Source organism: Arachis hypogaea, chromosome 19 (genome assembly GCF_003086295.3).
Source record: "Arachis hypogaea cultivar Tifrunner chromosome 19, arahy.Tifrunner.gnm2.J5K5, whole genome shotgun sequence".
NCBI classification, from domain to species: domain Eukaryota; kingdom Viridiplantae; phylum Streptophyta; class Magnoliopsida; order Fabales; family Fabaceae; genus Arachis; species Arachis hypogaea.
In genome coordinates, this window is record NC_092054.1 from 37,671,678 (window position 1) to 37,682,305 (window position 10,628).

The 10,628-nt window shown below is 37.4% G+C and overlaps 1 non-coding gene across 1 annotated transcript; it reads right to left on the reverse strand.

Annotated features, from left to right (window-relative positions):
* Positions 1–6,494: 6,494 nt before the first annotated feature.
* Positions 6,495–6,602, reverse strand: LOC112781742 (small nucleolar RNA R71). Its single transcript, XR_003192501.1, has one exon. It is a non-coding gene; the product is annotated as a small nucleolar RNA R71 (small nucleolar RNA).
* Positions 6,603–10,628: the final 4,026 nt, after the last annotated feature.

The window sequence follows — 10,628 nt, forward strand, 5'->3', positions numbered from 1 at the left end:
CGGCAACGGCACCATTTTGACGTTGGGATTTTTTGCCAGTAAAGAATTTCATAAAAACAGTCGCGTTGTAGATATAGTCTCTAAACCGACAGAAATCCCTTCGTACAAAAGTTTTGGTTGTCACAAGTAACAAACCCCTTTGAAATTGATAACCGAGTATTTAAACCTCGGGTCGTCTTCTCAAGGAATTGCAGGGAGGTATGTTCTTATTATTGGTTATGAGTTGTAAATTGGGGTTTATTAGGAGGTAAGGAGGGAATATGTTGAATGACAAGTAAAATAAAATAATAACAATAAAATCTCTTGGCAAGGTATGAGAACTGGAAGGCCTATCCTTGTCAATTGCGATGAGAATTGGGTTTTAATCCCACTTTGTTAACCTCTAACTATGAAGGTAAATCAAGTGGATCAATTAGCTTAATCCTCAGGTCCTAGTCAATTCCTATGGAAAGACTAGAGTTATTGGAGCAACTCCCAATTTCAACCACTGCTTTATTTGACAGCTCAAGCGTTACCAATAAATCAACCAAAGCCAAAAGGGAAAAATCTAAATTATTTAAATAAAGGAAAGCAATCATAGATCTGAAAATACCTCAAATTAGCACTAATAAAGATATCAAATATAACATGGAAGAGTTCATAAATTAAATTAGAAAAATAAATAAAAGAAACATTGAACCTGTGATCGCAAAAGATGAAATAATCATGAAGTGAAAAGAATCCTAATTCTAAATCCTAAGAGAGAGGGGAGAACCTCTCTCTCTAAAAACTACATCTACTCCTAAAATTGTGAATTATGAAAGCCTGTTTTTGAATGGATGCATTCCCCCACTTTATAGCCTCTAATCTGTGTTTTCTGGGTCGCAAACTGGGTCAGAAATAGCCCAGAATTCGCTGGTTGCGAATTCAAATGCGCTGATTTCTGTCACTGCGACGCGGCCGCATGGATCACGCAGTCGCGTCACCTAGCATCAGAGGAACCATAGCATATTATATATCAAATCGAAGCCCCGGACGTTAGCTTTCCAACGCAACTGGAACCGCGTCATTTGGACTTCTGTACCTAAAGTTATAGCCATTTGAGTGCGAAGAGGTCAGGCTGGACAGCTTAGCAAGTTCTTCATCTTCTTGTATTCCTTCCACTTTTGCATGCTTCCTTTCCATCCTCCAAGTTATTCCTACCCTGTAATCTCTGAAATCACTTAACACACATATCAAGACATCTAATGGTAATAAGGGAGGATTATTATTTGGTAATTTAAAGCCAAAGAAGCATGTTTTCAATCAAAGCACATAATTAGGAAGGCAAATGTAAAACCATGCAAATAGTATGAATAAGTGGGTAAATAGTAGATAAAAAAACCACTCAATTGAGCACAAGATAAACCATAAAATAGTGGTTTATCACCCGGTCTATTGTAACTTCAGACTGGTTGCTAGTAGGAATGATAGAAAGTTGGATGAACTCCAACCATCCCCTAGCCACGGGCTTGAGGTCAAGCCTTCTTAGTTGAATCGGCTTGCCTCTTGAGTCTCTCTTCCATTGAACTCCTTCCACACAAATATCCCTAAGGACTTGGTCCAACCTTTGATGAAAGTTGACCCTTCTAGTGAAAGGGTGAGGATCTCCTTGCATCATTGGCAAGTTGAATGCTAACCTCACATTTTCCGGACTGAAATCTAAGTAATTCCCCCGAACCTTTGTGAGCCAATTCTTTGGGTTCAGGTTCATACTTTGACCATGGTTCTTAGTGATCCATGCATTAGCATAGAACTCTTGAACCATTAAGATTCCGACTTGTTGAATGGGGTTGGTGAGAGTTTTCCAACCTCTTCTTTGAATCTCATGTCGGATCTCCGGATATTCACTCTTTTTGAGCATGAAGAGGACCTCGTGGATCACCTTTTTTTTTGCCACAACTTCATAGAAGTGGTCTTGATGGACCTTTGAGATGAATCTCTCCATCTCCCATGACTCGGAGGTGGAAGCAATTGCCTTCCCTTTCCTCTTTCTAGAGGTTTCTCCGGCCTTAGGTGCCATTGATGGTTATGGAAAAAAAGCAGGACTTTTTTCACACCAAACTTAAAAGGTTTGCTTGTCCTCGAGCAAAAAGAAGGAAGAAATGAGGAGAAGAAGAAGAATTGGAGGAGATGGAGGGAAGGAGTAGATTCAGCCAAGGGGGTGTAAGTGTTTATGAAGTGTGAAATGGAAGGTGGTAAGGAGGGGTAAGAGAGAGAGGGAATTCATGTAATGGGGGTTGAGTTTGGGAGGGAAATGGTTTGAATTTGAAAGGTGAGGAAGGTGGGGTTTTGATGAGCGGATAATTTATACGCTTTTTGGCATTGTTTTTAGTATGTTTTTAGTAGAATCTAGTTACTTTTTGGGATGTTTTCATTAGTTTTTATGTTAAATTCATATTTCTGGACTTTACTATGAGTTTTTGTGTTTTTCTGTGATTTCAGGTATTTTCTGGCTGAAATTGAGGGACTTGAGCGAAAATCAGATTCAGAGGTAGAAGAAGGACTGCTGATGCTGTTGGATTCTGACCTCCCTGCACTCAAAGTGGATTTTCTGGAGCTACAGAACTCAAAATGGCGCGCTTCTAATTGCGTTGGAAAGTAGACATCCAGGGCTTTCCAGCAATATATAATAGTCTATACTTTGGCCGAGTTTAGATGATGTAAAAGGGCGTTGAACGCCAGTTCTACGCTGCAGTCTGGAGTTAAACGCCAGAAACACGTCACGAACCAGAGTTGAACGCCAGAAATACGTTACAACCCGGCGTTCAACTCCAGAAAGAGCCTCTGCACGTGGAAAGCTAAAGCTCAGCCCAAGCACACACCAAGTGGGCCCCGGAAGTGGATTTATGCATCAAATACTTACTTCTGTAAACCCTAGTAACTAGTTTAGTATAAATAGGACCTTTTACTATTGTATTAGGCATCTTGGGACGTCTAGTTCTTAGATCATGGGGGCTGGCCATTCGGCCATGCCTGAACCTTTCACTTATGTATTTTCAAACGGTAGAGTTTCTGCACTCCATAGATTAAGGTGTGGAGCTCTGCTGTTCCTCATGAATTAATGCAAAGTACTACTATTTTTCTATTCAACTCAACTTATTCCGCTTCTAAGATATTCATTCGTACTTCAACATGAATGTGATGAACGTGACAATCATCATCATTCCCCCACGAACGCGTGCCTGACAACCACTTCCGTTCCATCTTAGATTGGATGATTATCTCTTGGATCTCTTAATCAGAATCTTCGTGGTATAAGCTAGATTGATGGCAGCATTCATGAGAATCCAGAAAGTCTAAACCTTGTCTGTGGTATTCCGAGTAGGATTCTGGGATTGAATGACTGTGACGAGCTTCAAACTCGCGAGTGCTGGGCATAGTGACATACGCAAAAGAAGAGTGAATCCTATTCCATTATGATCGAGAACCTCAGATGATTAGCCGTGCTGTGACAGAGCATTTGGACCATTTTCACAAGAGGATAGGATGCAGCCATTGACCACGGTGATGCCTCCAGATGATTAGCCATGCAGTGACAGCGCATCGGACCATTTTCCAGAGAGGATGAAAAGTAGCCATTGACAATGGTGATGTCCTTACATAAAGCCAGCCATGGAGAGGAGTAGGACTGATTGGATGAAGACAGCAGGAAAGCAGAAGTTCAGAGGAACGAAAGCATCTCTATATGCTTATCTGAAATTCTCACCAATGATATACATAAGTATTTCTATCCTTATTTTCTATTTAATTATTATTTTATTTTCGAAAACACCATAACCCTTTGATATCCGCCTGACTGAGATCTACAAGATGACCATAGCTTGCTTCATACCAACAATCTCCGTGGGATCGACCCTTACTCACGTAAGGTTTTATTACTTGGACGACCCAGTGCACTTGCTGGTTAGTTGTATCGAAGTTGTGAATGAAAAACAATATATTAAGACGTGTGTACAGAGTTTTTGGCGCCGTTGCCTGAGATCACAATTTCGTGCACCAAGTTTTTGGCGCTGTTGCCGGGATTTTTCGAGTTTGGACAACTGACGGTTCATCGTGTTGCTCAGATTGGGTAATTTTCTTTTTATTTTATTTTCAAAAAGTTTTCAAAAAAAATTTTTCAAAAAATTCTTTCAAAAAAATATATTTTTTTCTTTATTTTTCGAAAAATTATTCAGAATTTTTTAAGAATGAATTCTAGTGTTTCATGAAACATGTTGAAGCCTGACTAGCTGTAAAGCCATGTCTAAATTCATTTGGACTAGGGCTTCCAACCCAACATTATCAAGAGCAGGCTAGTTGTTGCTAATCCACCTGCTGCTGTTACTGATCCACTTGATTTACATGCTAAAACTTGACTGGCTATTAAGCCATGTCTAACTCTCAGATTGGAGCTTTAGACTAAGAGTGCAAGATTCCTGGAATTCATATTAAAAATTTTGGAATCCTTATTTTTCTTTTTCACAAATAATTTTCGAAAAATACAAAAAAAAATTTATAAAATCATAAAAATAAAAAATATTTTGTGTTTCTTGTTTGAGTCTTGAGTCAATTTTTAAGTTTGGTGTCAATTGCATTTTTTCTAAAAATTTTTTGCATTTTTCGAAAAATTCATGCATTCATAGTGTTCTTCATGATCTTCAAGTTGTTCTTGGTAAATCTTCTTGTTTGATCTTTGCATTTTTATGTTTTGTGTCTTTTCTTATTTTTCATATGCATTCTTGAATTCTTAGTGTCTAAGCATTAAAGATTTCTAAGTTTGGTGTCGTGCATAGTTTCTTTGCATTAAAAATTTTTCAAAAATATGTTCTTGATGTTCATCATGATCTTCATAGTGTTCTTGGTGTTCATCTTGACATTCATAGCATTCTTGCATGCATTCATTGTTTTGATCCAAAATTTTCATGCATTGCATCATTTTCATGTTTTTCTCTCTCATCATAAAAATTCAAAAAAATAAAAAAATATATCTTTCCCTTTTTCCTCTCATAAAATTCAAAAATTTGAGTTGACTTTTTTCAAAAATTTTTAAAATCTAGTTGTTTTCTATGAGTCAAATCAAATTTTCAAATTTTATCTTTTTCAAAATATTTTTCAAAAATCATATCTTTTTCACTTTTCTTATTTATTTTCGAAAATTTTTAAAATATTTTTCAAAAATCTTTTTCTTATCTTTATCTCCTAATTTTCGAAAATAACATCATCAATTAATGTTTTGATTCAAAAATTTCAAGTTTGTTACTTGCTTGTTAAGAAAGATTCAAACTTTAAGTTCTAGAATCATATTTTGTGATTTCTTGTGAATCAAGTCATTAATTGTGATTTTAAAAATCAAATCTTTTTCAAAACTAATTTCAATCATATCTTTTCAAAAATATCTTTTTATCTTATCTTTTTCAAAATCATATCTTTTTCAAAAATTTGATTTTAAAATATCTTTTCTAACTTCTTATCTTCTTATCTTTTCAAAATTGATTTTCAAATTTGTTTCAACTAACTAACTAACTTTTTGTTTGTTTCTTATCTTTTTCAAAACTACCTAACTAACCTTCTCTCTAATTTTCGAAAATATCTCCCTCTTTTTCAAAAATTCTTTTTAATTAACTAATTATTTTAATTTTTGATTTTAATTTTATTCCTAATTTTCGAAAATTACTAACCTTTTTCAAAAACTATTTTCGAAAATCACTAACCATTTTTCAAAAATAATTTTTGAAAATTCTCTTTCTCTCTCATCTTCTTCTATTTATTTATTCATCTACTAACACTTCTCTTCATCTCACATCTCTGCTCTCCTCACCCTTGTGTTTCTTTCCTTACATTATATTCTTTTCTTCTTCTTTTCTTCTACTCTTCTTTTCTTCTTCTACTCACACAGGGACCTCTATACTGTGGTAAAAAGGATCCCTATTATTATTATTTTTCTGTTCCCTCTTTTTCATATGAGCAGGAGCAAGGACAAGAATATTCTTGTTGAAGCAGATCCAGAACCTGAAAGGACTCTGAAGAGGAAACTAAGAGAAGCTAAATTACAACAATCCAGCAAGCACCTTTTAGAAATTTTCGAACAAGAAGAGGAGATGGCAGCCAAAAATAATAATAATGCAAGAAGGATGCTTGGTGACTTTACTGCACTTAATTCCAATTTACATGGAAGAAGCATCTCCATCCCTACCATTGGAGCAAACAACTTTGAGCTGAAACCTCAATTAGTTTCTCTGATGCAACAGAACTGCAAGTTCCATGGACTTCCATCTGAAGATCCTTTTCAGTTCTTAACTGAATTTTTGCAGATCTGTGATACTGTTAAGACTAATGGAGTAGATCCTGAAGTCTACAGGCTCATGCTTTTCCCTTTTGCTGTAAGAGACAGAGCTAGAGTGTGGTTGGACTCTCAACCCAAAGATAGCCTGAACTCTTGGGATAAGCTGGTCACGGCTTTCTTAGCTAAGTTCTTTCCTCCTCAAAAGCTGAGCAAGCTTAGAGTGGATGTTCAAACCTTCAGACAGAAAGAAGGTGAATCCCTCTATGAAACTTGGGAGAGATACAAGCAACTGACCAAAAAGTGTCCTTCTGACATGCTTTCAGAATGGACCATCCTGGATATATTCTATGATGGTCTGTCTGAATTAGCTAAGATGTCATTGGATACTTCTGTAGGTGGATCCATTCACCTAAAGAAAATGCCTGCAGAAGCTCAAGAACTCATTGACATGGTTGCTAATAACCAGTTCATGTACACTTCTAAGAGGAATCCTGTGGGTAATGGGACGCCTCAAAAGAAGGGAGTTCTTGAAATTGATACTCTGAATGCCATATTGGCTCAGAACAAAATATTGACTCAACAAGTCAATATGATTTCTCAGAGTCTGACTGGAATGCAAGCTGCATCCAACAGTACTCAAGAGGCATCTTCTGAAGAAGAAGCTTATGATCCTGAGAACCCTGCAATAGCAGAGGTAAATTACATGGGTGAACCATATGGAAACACCTATAATCCCTCATGGAGAAATCACCTAAAACTCTCATGGAAGGATCAACAAAAGCCTCAACAAGGCTTTAATAATGGTGGAAGAAACAGGTTTAGCAATAGCAAGCCTTTTTCATCATCCACTCAGCAACAGATAGAGAACTCTGAACAAAATACTTCTAATTTAGCAAACTTAGTCTCTGATCTATCTAAGGCCACTGTGAGTTTCATGAATGAAACAAGGTCCTCTATTAGAAATTTGGAAGCACAAGTGGGCCAGCTGAGTAAAAGAGTCACTGAAATCCCTCCTAGCACTCTCCCAAGCAATACAGAAGAAAATCCAAAAGGAGAGTGCAAGGCCATTGAAATGACCATCATGGCCGAATCCAAGGAAGAAGGGGAGGACGTGAATCCCAAGGAGGAAGACCTCCTGGGGCGTCCAGTGATCAATAAGGAGTTTCCCTCTGAGGAACCAAAGGAATCTAAGACTCATCTAGAGACCATAGAGATTCCATTGAACCTCCTTATGCCATTCATGAGCTCTGACGAGTATTCCTCTTCTGAAGAGAATGAGGATGTTACTAAGGAGCAAGTTACCAAGTACCTTGGTGCAATCATGAAGCTGAATGCCAAATTATTTGGTATTGAGACTTGGGAAGATGAACCTCCCTTGTTCACCAATGAACTAAGTGATCTGGATCAACTGACATTGCCTCAGAAGAAACAGGATCCTGGAAAGTTCCTAATACCTTGTACCATAGGCACCATGATCTTTGAAAAAGTTCTGTGTGACCTTGGTTCAAGGATAAACCTCATGCCCCTCTCTGTAATAGAGAAACTGGGAATCTTTGGGGTGCAAATTGCTAAAATCTCATTAGAGATGGCAGACAATTCCAGAAAACAGGCTTATGGACAAGTAGAGGACATATTAGTAAAGGTTGAAGGCCTTTACATCCCTGCTGATTTCATAATCCTAGATACTGCTAAGGATGAGGATGAATCCATCATCCTTGGAAGACCCTTCCTAGCCACAGCAAGAGCTGTGATTGATGTTAACAGAGGTGAACTAGTCCTTCAATTGAATGAGGACTCCCTTGAGTTTAAAACTCAAGGACATCCTTTTGTAATCATGGAAAAGAGGCACAGTAAGCTTCTCTCAAAACAGAGTCAACCAGATCCCCCACAGTCAAACTCTAAGTTTGGTGTTGGGAGGCCACAACCAAACTCTAAGTTTGGTTTTGAACTCCCATATCCAAACTCTAAGTTTGGTGTTGGGGAGTCTCAACAATGCTCTGAATATCTGTGAGGCTCCATGAGAGCCCACTATCAAGCTATTGACATTAAAGAAGCGCTTGTTGGGAGGCAACCTAATTTTTATTTATCTAATTTTATTTTAATTTTGTTGTTCTTTTCATGTTTTATTAGGTTCATGATCATGTGGAGTCACAAAATAAATATAAAAATTGAAAACAGAATCAAAAATAGTAGAAGAAAAATCACACCCTGGAGGAAGATCTTACTGGCGTTTAAACGCCAGTAAGGAGCATCTGGCTGGCGTTCAACGCCAGAACAGAGCATGTTTCTGGCGTTGAACGCCAGAAACAAGCAGCATCCTGGCGTTCAGACGCCAGAAATGCACAGTGAAGAAGAGCTGGCGTTGAACGCCCATAACAAGCATCAGTTCCGCATTTAAATGTCAGAATTGCATGCAAAGGCATTTTACATGCCTAATTGGTGCAGGGATGTAAATCCTTGACACCTCAAGATCTGTGGACCTCACAGGATCATCTCAGGATCTATGAACCCCACAGGATTCCCACCTTCCCTCCTCATAATCCTAGTTTTTTCCACATCTTCTTCTTCATCTATTCTTTCTTCTCCTGCTCGAGGGGGAGCAACATTCTAAGTTTGGTGTGGTAAAAGCATTGCTTATTTTGCTTTTCCATAACCATTGATGGCACCTAAAGCCAGAGAAACCTCAAAAAAAAAAAGAGAGAAGAGAAAAGGGAAGACAAAAGCTTCCACCTCCAAGTCATGGGAGATGGAGAGATTAATGTAAAGGATCTATAGCTCAGTGGTAGAACATTTGACTGCAAATCAAGAGATCCCTGAGATACCTCAGGGGATACATTTTCCCCCACACAATTATTGGGAGCAACTAAGGATAGGAGCACCAAAATCACTAGGGATCAAGCAACAGAGACAAGGAAGAGACATAGAAGAGCTCAAGCACATCATTGGTTCCTCAAGAAGGAAACGCCACCATCACTAAGGTGGATTCATTCCTTGTTCTTAAATTCTCTGTTTTTCATTTTTTTTTATGTTAAGTGCTTATCCATGTTTGTGTCTTATTACATGATCATTAGTATTTAGTAACTTTGTCTTAAAGTTATGAATGTCCTATGAATCCATCACCTCTCTTAAATGAAAAATGTTTTAATTCAAAAGAACAAGAAGTACATGAGTTTCGAATTTATCCTTGAACTTAGTTTAATTATGTTGATGTGGTGACAATGCTTCTTATTTTCTGAATGAATGCTTGAACAGTGCATATGTATTTTGAAGTTGTTGTTTAAGAATGTTAAATATGTTGGCTCTTAAAAGAATGATGACAAGGAGACATGTTATTTAATAATCTGAAAAATCATAAAAATGATTCTTGAAGCAAGAAAAGCAGCAAAAAAAAAAAAAGCTTGCAGAAAAAAAAATGGCGAAAAAAAATAGAAAAAAAAAAGAGAAAAAGCAAATAGAAAAAGCCAAAAGCTCTTAAAACCAAGAGGCAAGAGCAAAAAGCCAGTAACCCTTAAAACCAAAAGGCAAGGGTAATAAAAAGGATCCCAAGGCTTTGAGCATCAGTGGATAGGAGGGCCTAAAGGAATAAAATCCTGGCCTAAGTAGCTAAACCAAGCTGTCCCTAACCATGTGCTTGTGGCGTGAAGGTGTCAAGTGAAAACTTGAGACTGAGCGGTTAAAGTCAAGGTCCAAAGCAAAAAAAAGAGTGTGCTTAAGAACCCTGGACACCTCTAATTGGGGACTTTAGCAAAGCTGAGTCACAATCTGAAAAGGTTCACCCAATTATATGTCTGTGGCATTTATGTATCCGGTGGTAATACTGGAAAACAAAGTGCTTAGGGCCACGGCCAAGACTCATAAAGTAGCAGTGTTCAAGAATCAACATACTGAACTAGGAGAATCAATAACACTATCTGAACTCTGAGTTCCTATAGATGCCAATCATTCTGAACCTCAATGGATAAAGTGAGATGCCAAAACTATGTTTCATTGATAGTTTGGAATTTATAGTATATTCTCTTCTTTTTATCCTATTTGATTTTCAGTTGCTTGGGGACAAGCAACAATTTAAGTTTGGTGTTGTGATGAGCGGATAATTTATACGCTTTTTGGCATTGTTTTTAGTATGTTTTTAGTAGAATCTAGTTACTTTTAGGGATATTTTCATTAGTTTTTATGTTAAATTCACATTTCTGGACTTTACTATGAGTTTGTGTGTTTTTCTGTGATTTCAGGTATTTTCTGGCTGAAATTGAGGGACTTGAGCAAAAATCAGATTCAGAGGTAGAAGAAGGACTGCTGATGCTGTTGGATTCTGACCTCCCTGCACTCAAAGTGGATTTTCTGG